The following is a 12,085-nucleotide window of genomic DNA, read 5'->3' as shown; positions in this document are numbered from 1 at the left end:
GCTGAAGATCACACGGCCAACAGGGAAGAGAGAAGAGAGGGAGGAATTTTAAAAACAGGGGCAAGAAGCCAGAGAGAGGGAGAGAGAGGCAACAATAAATGGGGACAAGCCACAGGGCAGCGAGGAGGGAATCGATGAATAAGAACAGCAGACCAAAGAGAACACAATGTAGAATGGAAAAAAGGAACAGCGGCCTACAGGGAAGGAGGAATTAAAGATCAGGCACTGGGAGGCAGACAGAGACACATGAAGAAACAAGTGGGGAAAAAAAAAAAAAAAACAACAACGGCAACGGGCTACAAAGACAGACAGAGAGGGAAGAAATAAAACATCGCAGCAAGGAGCTGGACAGAGAGAGATGAGGACAAACAAATAGCACGGGTCTACGTGACAGAGAACGTGGACTTAGAACACAGAGAGAGGGAGCCGGACAGAGAGAGAGGCCGAGAGAAAAACCTAGACGGGCTACAGCGGGCAGAGGCAGGGATTAAAACCTAGGGACAGGGAGCTGGACAGAGAGAGACGGAGGTCACAGGGAACAGCGGTGGCTGCAGGAAGAACAGGAATTCACAAATTGGGAAAGGGAGCTCGACGGAGAAGAACTCAGAAAGGCAAGAACAGTAGCAGGGTGCAGAGCAGAGCAGACGAATGAAAAAGCGCGGGGGGAGCGTTGAGGCAGACAGAGAGAGATTAAGAAAAAAGTCACGGGCTACGTGGCAAAGCAGGAGGAATTCAGAAACGGGGATGGCAACCAAGGGAGAGTGAGCTGGTGAAGGACAACGGGCATTCCAAGTGAGGGACGGGGAGCTGGGAAAAGCGAGGCAGAGAAAAACAGAATCACAGAGAGAATCACACAAAGCCAAAAAAGAAGAAACTGAACAACAGGAACAGGTGTAACCAAAGCGATGAAATCAGCCAACCAGAGACGGTGTTCCATTACGGGAACATGGAGCGTACCAATCAGCGCACCTGTCGATCTGCATTTTAGTCCCTAGGCGATCGTTAACGTCAGCAGAACAACAGACAACGTGCTTCTGTCAGAAAAGGACGACAAAACGCGGTTTCGTGGAGCGGACTGAGAGAACTAGCCAAGACTGCCAAGATTAACAGCCAAGAAGGTAAAAGGCAATTCTGGCAGGGGGAGATCGCGACCACCGACTCACGGACCACCACCGAGCCTGCGCAGCGATTTACATACGGAACGAGCAAGTTCGTACCGATCAGCAGACAGGACAATAATGAATACGTATGAATACGTAAAATTTTGATCTACAAATTGAACGGGAAAGGTGCGTGAGGTACGCACGCCAGGAGGAGCGATCCCCCGTGCATCCGGCGCCGTGAATAAAGAATGCCTGCTCTTTAATACTAAATTGGTCTTGAGGAGTTGTTTCCGATTTTACCGCGTTTTTCGGTAACACAGGGAGTCAGACCGAGAGAGCCAGAGAAAGACAAAAATACCGACAGGCTACAGGACAGAGCAGGAGGAGTAAAAAAATAAAAACGGAGCCAGAGCCAGGCAGAGAGAGGCGGAGAAAGAACAAGTAGCCACAGGCTACAGGACAGAGAGAGGGAGGACTGAAAAGACGGGGAGGCAGGGAGCCACTCAGAGCGAGACGGAGAAAGAAGGTGCGGGGGGGGGGGCGCAAAAAAAAAATAATTTTGCAGCAGGTAAGGAAAGAGAGGGGGCCGGGGGAGAGACAGGGAGGGCCCAGGACGTACAAGAGAGGCAACGGGGCCCCACTGGCCCAGGACTCACCGCGACTCTCGCTCTCAGCGCTGCTGGCACAATTTAGCCGTTCACATGCTTCTTTCCCCTCCTCTCCTCCCTGCCTCTTCTGCAGCTCCAGACTCTAGGCCGACCTCCACCTGAAGAGAACACGGGGGTGTCTTACAGCTCTTACGAGATGAGGCTTCCTCGGCACGTAGCCTAGCTCGCTCGTGCACTACACGCCCGTACCGAACTGCGGGTTACGCGTACAGACCCTGCGGTGCACGTTGGTGGCCTGGCCCGCTGCGAGCTATGAAGGGGGATCCTTCCTCCCTCACCTGCAGGGACAGGCTCTCTCTTGCCTGCAGCAGGAAAGCAGCTGGCAGCCAAAGCGCCTTCAGTTTCTTCTGCTTTACCTTTCGTTGGCGTCTCCAGCTTCAGCCGAGGCAGCTCCTCTCCACAGCCAGGAAGGGCTTTGTCTATCCCTTTTCGGCCCTGCGCTGCAAGGACGGCGAGGCCGGGCAGAGAGAAGCCACGCGAGCCTGAGACGGCCGCAGTCAACGGCATCCCCGGGGGAAGGACAGACAACCACGTCCTCAGCACGGTCTCTGGGAGAGGGAAAGAAGAAACAGCGACCGTCATTACCGTCGATCGACCCTGGCCAAAGCCTCTCCTTGCGCAGGGGCTTCTGGACACAGCGCCCCTTCCCCGCGCTACTGCTAAGGGCCCCTGCGCCGAGGGGGAATCCAGTGCGCTTGAGGGCCGGCTCGCTGCCTTCACGACAGGGCCTGGGGGCGGCCAAGGGCTACGCGGCACGCTGCAGGGGAGGTGCCGGGGCTGGGGGCAGGCGCACGGGGCAAGGGGGGGGCAAGGGGAGGCTGAGCGGGAGCTCCGGCGAGCCGGGGAGGCGGCCATCATCTGCGCCCTGGGCACGGGGAAAAGGTCACCGTCCTCCTCCTTTCCCTCTTCCCTTCTGTCAGCTCCCGGGGAACTCACCGCTTCTCGGGGAGCGGCCGCACCCGCAAGCCCCCAGAAATCAACACGAATCCAACCCCAAATACACCGCGCGTACCGTACGCGGCACGGCCGCCCGGCACCCGAGCGCCGGAAGACCGCGCCTCCCGCCACGCCCCGGCGAACCACGTGACAGCGCCGGCAGCCACTGCGCCTGGACTACACCTCCCGGCATGCTCTGCGCCACAACACGGCCGCCCGGCAGCCGCGCGCCGCAAGGACTACACCTCCCGGCATGTTCTGCGCCACAACACGGCCGCCCGGCAGCCGCGCGCCGCAAGGACTACACCTCCCGGCATGCTCTGCGGCACAACACGGCCGCACCGCAGCCGCGCGCCACAAGGACTGCAGCTCCCGGCATGCTCTGCGACACAACACGGCCGCCCGGCCAGCCCACAGCCGCACCACCACAGCTCCCGGCATGCTCTGCGACACAACACGGCCGCACGGCCAGCCCACAGCCACACCACCACAGCTCCCGGAATGCCGCGAGCCCGCCCTCCCGCTCTCTGACCCTGCGGGGCACCGTCCCTCCCGCCGATGCACCCGGAACCCCCACCGAGCCCTCACCACAGCCTCGCTCTCCCCACAGCTCCGCTCCGACCCGGCGCTGCCCCGCCGCAGCCCGCCTCGGGGCTTTACCCGGGACCCAGCGGCCCACCCCCCAGCCCCCGCTCACCTTCTCCCTCGCTACAGTCGCAGCCCGCTGACGCTCGGCCACAGCTCCGCTCCGCTCCGCTCCGCCCTCGGCTCACACTGGCCCCCCGGAGCACGGCACCACCCCTTTTCCAGGGAGGAGCCGGCACCATCAGCCCCACTGCCCGCACCTGGGGCTCCTCCAGCCCCCGCGCGCAGCTGAGGCACAGCAGCAACGGGGGGCCCCCTCCCCTCACCCCCACAGTGCACCACCTCCTCCCCTGGGCTCCATCACAGCCCCTTGCCCCACGCAAAGGCAGCGCAAACGCAGCCCTGAGGGCAAACGAGAGGGCAGGTGTTTGTGCAGGCGCACACGCGTAACAAGTCCCAGGAGCCATTCGTGGCTCAGGGTCCCCAACGCTCCCACTGCCCCAAGGCCACCTCGGCCGCCGTTGCCGCAGCCGCACGGAGCTGGTGTTGGCTGGGATAGTGCTCATTTTCTCCAGAGTAGCTAGGAAGGGATAAGTTTTGGATTTATGCTCAAAACACCGTTAATAATGTAGAGATGTTTTGGTTCTTGCTGAGCACTGCTTCCACAGTCAGGGCCTCTTCTGGTTCTCTCAGTGCCCCACCAGCAAGTAGGCTGGGAGAGGACACAGCTGGGAAAGCTTTCCCAGCTAACTGACCAAAGGGATATTCCATACCATTTGACATCATGCTCAGCACACGCAGCTGGGGGAAGAAGGGGGAGTCCTTGGGGGCTACGGCATTTCTCTTCCTAACTAACCGTTACACATGACAGAGCCCTGCTTTCCCAGAAACAGCTCAACACCTGCCCGCCAAAAAGGAGGAGCGAATTAATTCCTTGCTTTGCTTCCACGCACAGCTTTTGCTTTACCTATTAAACCGTCTTGATCTCAACCCATGATTTTTCTCACTTTTACCCTTCCAGCTCTCTCCCCCAGCCCACTGAGGGTGGAGCGAGCAAGCAGCTCCCTGGTGCAGAGTTGCCAGCTGAGGCTAAGCCACGGCACGCGCTTGTCCCGGTTTGGCAGGGAACGGACCGTCCGTCGCCTGGCTCCTGGAGCGACGGGCTGCTGGGCAGAGGGGGAGGCCACCAAAGGTGAGGAGCAGGGCACAGGACAGTAGGAGGAGAGAAGAGCAGCATCCGGCTGGACGGGGGCGGGGGGGGCGTGTGTGCGTGTAGTGAGAAGGCACGAGGCAGGGAACAGGACGGCCAGAGGAGGACAGGGAGCCTGACGGAGGTGGAGATAAAAGCAGCAGAGAGAGGGGAAGAGCAGGACACAGACCAACAAAGAAGGATGAGGAGCAGGCTGGAGACGCACAAAGAACCTGGGGCAGGCAGCACGACAGCGAGGGAGGAAAGAAGAACAGGGGCAGGAAGCTGGACCGAGCGAGATGGAGACAGACAAGATAAGCGACAAGAACAGGGCAGAAAGGGAAGAATGAAGCCACGGGGACAGGGAGCCGAGACAGCCAACGACGGAGGGAAGGGGCCGGGGAGGGAACACCACAAAACAAACCATGGGGCTACGTGGTACAGAGCATGAGAAGGCAGAGAATTAACAATTAGGGACAGGGAGCCAGAAAAACAACAAAAAAAACACCAAAACAAAGGGAGATGGAGAGCAAAAGGAATCGCAATGCGTACAGAGAGAAGAGAGAAACAATTCTAAAAGAGGGTCACGGGGAAGCCAGAGACAGCAAGATGGAGAAAGGACAGAAGCTACAGGCTACAGGGCAGAGAGGGAAGAATTAATGAATAGACGCAGAGAGCTGGGCAGAAAGAGGTGGAGAAAGGCTGAAGATCACACGGCCGACAGGGAAGAGAGAAGAGAGGGAGGAATTTTAAAAACAGGGGCAAGAAGCCAGAGAGAGGGAGAGAGAGGCAACAATAAATGGGGACAAGCCACAGGGCAGCGAGGAGGGAATCGATGAATAAGAACAGCAGACCAAAGAGAACACAATGTAGAATGGAAAAAAGGAACAGCGGCCTACAGGGAAGGAGGAATTAAAGATCAGGCACTGGGAGGCAGACAGAGACACATGAAGAAACAAGTGGGGAAAAAAAAAAAAAAACAACAACGGCAACGGGCTACAAAGACAGACAGAGAGGGAAGAAATAAAACATCGCAGCAAGGAGCTGGACAGAGAGAGATGAGGACAAACAAATAGCACGGGTCTACGTGACAGAGAACGTGGACTTAGAACACAGAGAGAGGGAGCCGGACAGAGAGAGAGGCCGAGAGAAAAACCTAGACGGGCTACAGCGGGCAGAGGCAGGGATTAAAACCTAGGGACAGGGAGCTGGACAGAGAGAGACGGAGGTCACAGGGAACAGCGGTGGCTGCAGGAAGAACAGGAATTCACAAATTGGGAAAGGGAGCTCGACGGAGAAGAACTCAGAAAGGCAAGAACAGTAGCAGGGTGCAGAGCAGAGCAGACGAATGAAAAAGCGCGGGGGGAGCGTTGAGGCAGACAGAGAGAGATTAAGAAAAAAGTCACGGGCTACGTGGCAAAGCAGGAGGAATTCAGAAACGGGGATGGCAACCAAGGGAGAGTGAGCTGGTGAAGGACAACGGGCATTCCAAGTGAGGGACGGGGAGCTGGGAAAAGCGAGGCAGAGAAAAACAGAATCACAGAGAGAATCACACAAAGCCAAAAAAGAAGAAACTGAACAACAGGAACAGGTGTAACCAAAGCGATGAAATCAGCCAACCAGAGACGGTGTTCCATTACGGGAACATGGAGCGTACCAATCAGCGCACCTGTCGATCTGCATTTTAGTCCCTAGGCGATCGTTAACGTCAGCAGAACAACAGACAACGTGCTTCTGTCAGAAAAGGACGACAAAACGCGGTTTCGTGGAGCGGACTGAGAGAACTAGCCAAGACTGCCAAGATTAACAGCCAAGAAGGTAAAAGGCAATTCTGGCAGGGGGAGATCGCGACCACCGACTCACGGACCACCACCGAGCCTGCGCAGCGATTTACATACGGAACGAGCAAGTTTGTACCGATCAGCAGACAGGACAATAATGAATACGTATGAATACGTAAAATTTTGATCTACAAATTGAACGGGAAAGGTGCGTGAGGTACGCACGCCAGGAGGAGCGATCCCCCGTGCATCCGGCGCCGTGAATAAAGAATGCCTGCTCTTTAATACTAAATTGGTCTTGAGGAGTTGTTTCCAATTTTACCGCGTTTTTCGGTAACACAGGGAGTCAGACCGAGAGAGCCAGAGAAAGACAAAAATACCGACAGGCTACAGGACAGAGCAGGAGGAGTAAAAAAATAAAAACGGAGCCAGAGCCAGGCAGAGAGAGGCGGAGAAAGAACAAGTAGCCACAGGCTACAGGACAGAGAGAGGGAGGACTGAAAAGACGGGGAGGCAGGGAGCCACTCAGAGCGAGACGGAGAAAGAAGGTGCGGGGGGGGGGCGCAAAAAAAAAATAATTTTGCAGCAGGTAAGGAAAGAGAGGGGGCCGGGGGAGAGACAGGGAGGGCCCAGGACGTACAAGAGAGGCAACGGGGCCCCACTGGCCCAGGACTCACCGCGACTCTCGCTCTCAGCGCTGCTGGCACAATTTAGCCGTTCACATGCTTCTTTCCCCTCCTCTCCTCCCTGCCTCTTCTGCAGCTCCAGACTCTAGGCCGACCTCCACCTGAAGAGAACACGGGGGTGTCTTACAGCTCTTACGAGATGAGGCTTCCTCGGCACGTAGCCTAGCTCGCTCGTGCACTACACGCCCGTACCGAACTGCGGGTTACGCGTACAGACCCTGCGGTGCACGTTGGTGGCCTGGCCCGCTGCGAGCTATGAAGGGGGATCCTTCCTCCCTCACCTGCAGGGACAGGCTCTCTCTTGCCTGCAGCAGGAAAGCAGCTGGCAGCCAAAGCGCCTTCAGTTTCTTCTGCTTTACCTTTCGTTGGCGTCTCCAGCTTCAGCCGAGGCAGCTCCTCTCCACAGCCGGGAAGGGCTTTGTCTATCCCTTTTCGGCCCTGCGCTGCAAGGACGGCGAGGCCGGGCAGAGAGAAGCCACGCGAGCCTGAGACGGCCGCAGTCAACGGCATCCCCGGGGGAAGGACAGACAACCACGTCCTCAGCACGGTCTCTGGGAGAGGGAAAGAAGAAACAGCGACCGTCATTACCGTCGATCGACCCTGGCCAAAGCCTCTCCTTGCGCAGGGGCTTCTGGACACAGCGCCCCTTCCCCGCGCTACTGCTAAGGGCCCCTGCGCCGAGGGGGAATCCAGTGCGCTTGAGGGCCGGCTCGCTGCCTTCACGACAGGGCCTGGGGGCGGCCAAGGGCTACGCGGCACGCTGCAGGGGAGGTGCCGGGGCTGGGGGCAGGCGCACGGGGCAAGGGGGGGGCAAGGGGAGGCTGAGCGGGAGCTCCGGCGAGCCGGGGAGGCGGCCATCATCTGCGCCCTGGGCACGGGGAAAAGGTCACCGTCCTCCTCCTTTCCCTCTTCCCTTCTGTCAGCTCCCGGGGAACTCACCGCTTCTCGGGGAGCGGCCGCACCCGCAAGCCCCCAGAAATCAACACGAATCCAACCCCAAATACACCGCGCGTACCGTACGCGGCACGGCCGCCCGGCACCCGAGCGCCGGAAGACCGCGCCTCCCGCCACGCCCCGGCGAACCACGTGACAGCGCCGGCAGCCACTGCGCCTGGACTACACCTCCCGGCATGCTCTGCGCCACAACACGGCCGCCCGGCAGCCGCGCGCCGCAAGGACTACACCTCCCGGCATGCTCTGCGCCACAACACGGCCGCCCGGCAGCCGCGCGCCGCAAGGACTACACCTCCCGGCATGCTCTGCGGCACAACACGGCCGCACGGCCAGCCCACAGCCACACCACCACAGCTCCCGGAATGCCGCGAGCCCGCCCTCCCGCTCTCTGACCCTGCGGGGCACCGTCCCTCCCGCCGATGCACCCGGAACCCCCACCGAGCCCTCACCACAGCCTCGCTCTCCCCACAGCTCCGCTCCGACCCGGCGCTGCCCCGCCGCAGCCCTCCTCGGGGCTTTACCCGGGACCCAGCGGCCCACCCCCCAGCCCCCGCTCACCTTCTCCCTCGCTACAGTCGCAGCCCGCTGACGCTCGGCCACAGCTCCGCTCCGCTCCGCCCTCGGCTCACACTGGCCCCCCGGAGCACGGCACCACCCCTTTTCCAGGGAGGAGCCGGCACCATCAGCCCCACTGCCCGCACCTGGGGCTCCTCCAGCCCCCGCGCGCAGCTGAGGCACAGCAGCAACGGGGGGCCCCCTCCCCTCACCCCCACAGTGCACCACCTCCTCCCCTGGGCTCCATCACAGCCCCTTGCCCCACGCAAAGGCAGCGCAAACGCAGCCCTGAGGGCAAACGAGAGGGCAGGTGTTTGTGCAGGCGCACACGCGTAACAAGTCCCAGGAGCCATTCGTGGCTCAGGGTCCCCAACGCTCCCACTGCCCCAAGGCCACCTCGGCCGCCGTTGCCGCAGCCGCACGGAGCTGGTGTTGGCTGGGATAGTGCTCATTTTCTCCAGAGTAGCTAGGAAGGGATAAGTTTTGGATTTATGCTCAAAACACCGTTAATAATGTAGAGATGTTTTGGTTCTTGCTGAGCACTGCTTCCACAGTCAGGGCCTCTTCTGGTTCTCTCAGTGCCCCACCAGCAAGTAGGCTGGGAGAGGACACAGCTGGGAAAGCTTTCCCAGCTAACTGACCAAAGGGATATTCCATACCATTTGACATCATGCTCAGCACACGCAGCTGGGGGAAGAAGGGGGAGTCCTTGGGGGCTACGGCATTTCTCTTCCTAACTAACCGTTACACATGACAGAGCCCTGCTTTCCCAGAAACAGCTCAACACCTGCCCGCCGAAAAGGAGGAGCGAATTAATTCCTTGCTTTGCTTCCACGCACAGCTTTTGCTTTACCTATTAAACCGTCTTGATCTCAACCCATGATTTTTCTCACTTTTACCCTTCCAGCTCTCTCCCCCAGCCCACTGAGGGTGGAGCGAGCAAGCAGCTCCCTGGTGCAGAGTTGCCAGCTGAGGCTAAGCCACGGCACGCGCTTGTCCCGGTTTGGCAGGGAACGGACCGTCCGTCGCCTGGCTCCTGGAGCGACGGGCTGCTGGGCAGAGGGGGAGGCCACCAAAGGTGAGGAGCAGGGCACAGGACAGTAGGAGGAGAGAAGAGCAGCATCCGGCTGGACGGGGGCGGGGGGGGCGTGTGTGCGTGTAGTGAGAAGGCACGAGGCAGGGAACAGGACGGCCAGAGGAGGACAGGGAGCCTGACGGAGGTGGAGATAAAAGCAGCAGAGAGAGGGGAAGAGCAGGACACAGACCAACAAAGAAGGATGAGGAGCAGGCTGGAGACGCACAAAGAACCTGGGGCAGGCAGCACGACAGCGAGGGAGGAAAGAAGAACAGGGGCAGGAAGCTGGACCGAGCGAGATGGAGACAGACAAGATAAGCGACAAGAACAGGGCAGAAAGGGAAGAATGAAGCCACGGGGACAGGGAGCCGAGACAGCCAACGACGGAGGGAAGGGGCCGGGGAGGGAACACCACAAAACAAACCATGGGGCTACGTGGTACAGAGCATGAGAAGGCAGAGAATTAACAATTAGGGACAGGGAGCCAGAAAAACAACAAAAAAAACACCAAAACAAAGGGAGATGGAGAGCAAAAGGAATCGCAATGCGTACAGAGAGAAGAGAGAAACAATTCTAAAAGAGGGTCACGGGGAAGCCAGAGACAGCAAGATGGAGAAAGAACAGAAGCTACAGGCTACAGGGCAGAGAGGGAAGAATTAATGAATAGACGCAGAGAGCTGGGCAGAAAGAGGTGGAGAAAGGCTGAAGATCACACGGCCAACAGGGAAGAGAGAAGAGAGGGAGGAATTTTAAAAACAGGGGCAAGAAGCCAGAGAGAGGGAGAGAGAGGCAACAATAAATGGGGACAAGCCACAGGGCAGTGAGGAGGGAATCGATGAATAAGAACAGCAGACCAAAGAGAACACAATGTAGAATGGAAAAAAGGAACAGCGGCCTACAGGGAAGGAGGAATTAAAGATCAGGCACTGGGAGGCAGACAGAGACACATGAAGAAACAAGTGGGGAAAAAAAAAAAAAAACCAACAACGGCAACGGGCTACAAAGACAGACAGAGAGGGAAGAAATAAAACATCGCAGCAAGGAGCTGGACAGAGAGAGATGAGGACAAACAAATAGCACGGGTCTACGTGACAGAGAACGTGGACTTAGAACACAGAGAGAGGGAGCCGGACAGAGAGAGAGGCCGAGAGAAAAACCTAGACGGGCTACAGCGGGCAGAGGCAGGGATTAAAACCTAGGGACAGGGAGCTGGACAGAGAGAGACGGAGGTCACAGGGAACAGCGGTGGCTGCAGGAAGAACAGGAATTCACAAATTGGGAAAGGGAGCTCGACGGAGAAGAACTCAGAAAGGCAAGAACAGTAGCAGGGTGCAGAGCAGAGCAGACGAATGAAAAAGCGCGGGGGGAGCGTTGAGGCAGACAGAGAGAGATTAAGAAAAAAGTCACGGGCTACGTGGCAAAGCAGGAGGAATTCAGAAACGGGGATGGCAACCAAGGGAGAGTGAGCTGGTGAAGGACAACGGGCATTCCAAGTGAGGGACGGGGAGCTGGGAAAAGCGAGGCAGAGAAAAACAGAATCACAGAGAGAATCACACAAAGCCAAAAAAGAAGAAACTGAACAACAGGAACAGGTGTAACCAAAGCGATGAAATCAGCCAACCAGAGACGGTGTTCCATTACGGGAACATGGAGCGTACGAATCAGCGCACCTGTCGATCTGCATTTTAGTCCCTAGGCGATCGTTAACGTCAGCAGAACAACAGACAACGTGCTTCTGTCAGAAAAGGACGACAAAACGCGGTTTCGTGGAGCGGACTGAGAGAACTAGCCAAGACTGCCAAGATTAACAGCCAAGAAGGTAAAAGGCAATTCTGGCAGGGGGAGATCGCGACCACCGACTCACGGACCACCACCGAGCCTGCGCAGCGATTTACATACGGAACGAGCAAGTTTGTACCGATCAGCAGACAGGACAATAATGAATACGTATGAATACGTAAAATTTTGATCTACAAATTGAACGGGAAAGGTGCGTGAGGTACGCACGCCAGGAGGAGCGATCCCCCGTGCATCCGGCGCCGTGAATAAAGAATGCCTGCTCTTTAATACTAAATTGGTCTTGAGGAGTTGTTTCCAATTTTACCGCGTTTTTCGGTAACACAGGGAGTCAGACCGAGAGAGCCAGAGAAAGACAAAAATACCGACAGGCTACAGGACAGAGCAGGAGGAGTAAAAAAATAAAAACGGAGCCAGAGCCAGGCAGAGAGAGGCGGAGAAAGAACAAGTAGCCACAGGCTACAGGACAGAGAGAGGGAGGACTGAAAAGACGGGGAGGCAGGGAGCCACTCAGAGCGAGACGGAGAAAGAAGGTGCGGGGGGGGGGCGCAAAAAAAAAATAATTTTGCAGCAGGTAAGGAAAGAGAGGGGGCCGGGGGAGAGACAGGGAGGGCCCAGGACGTACAAGAGAGGCAACGGGGCCCCACTGGCCCAGGACTCACCGCGACTCTCGCTCTCAGCGCTGCTGGCACAATTTAGCCGTTCACATGCTTCTTTCCCCTCCTCTCCTCCCTGCCTCTTCTGCAGCTCCAGACT

The sequence above is a fragment of the Phalacrocorax aristotelis genome, unplaced genomic scaffold (assembly GCF_949628215.1).
Source record: "Phalacrocorax aristotelis unplaced genomic scaffold, bGulAri2.1 scaffold_133, whole genome shotgun sequence".
NCBI classification, from domain to species: domain Eukaryota; kingdom Metazoa; phylum Chordata; class Aves; order Suliformes; family Phalacrocoracidae; genus Phalacrocorax; species Phalacrocorax aristotelis.
Note: the sequence above shows the minus strand (reverse complement) of the source record.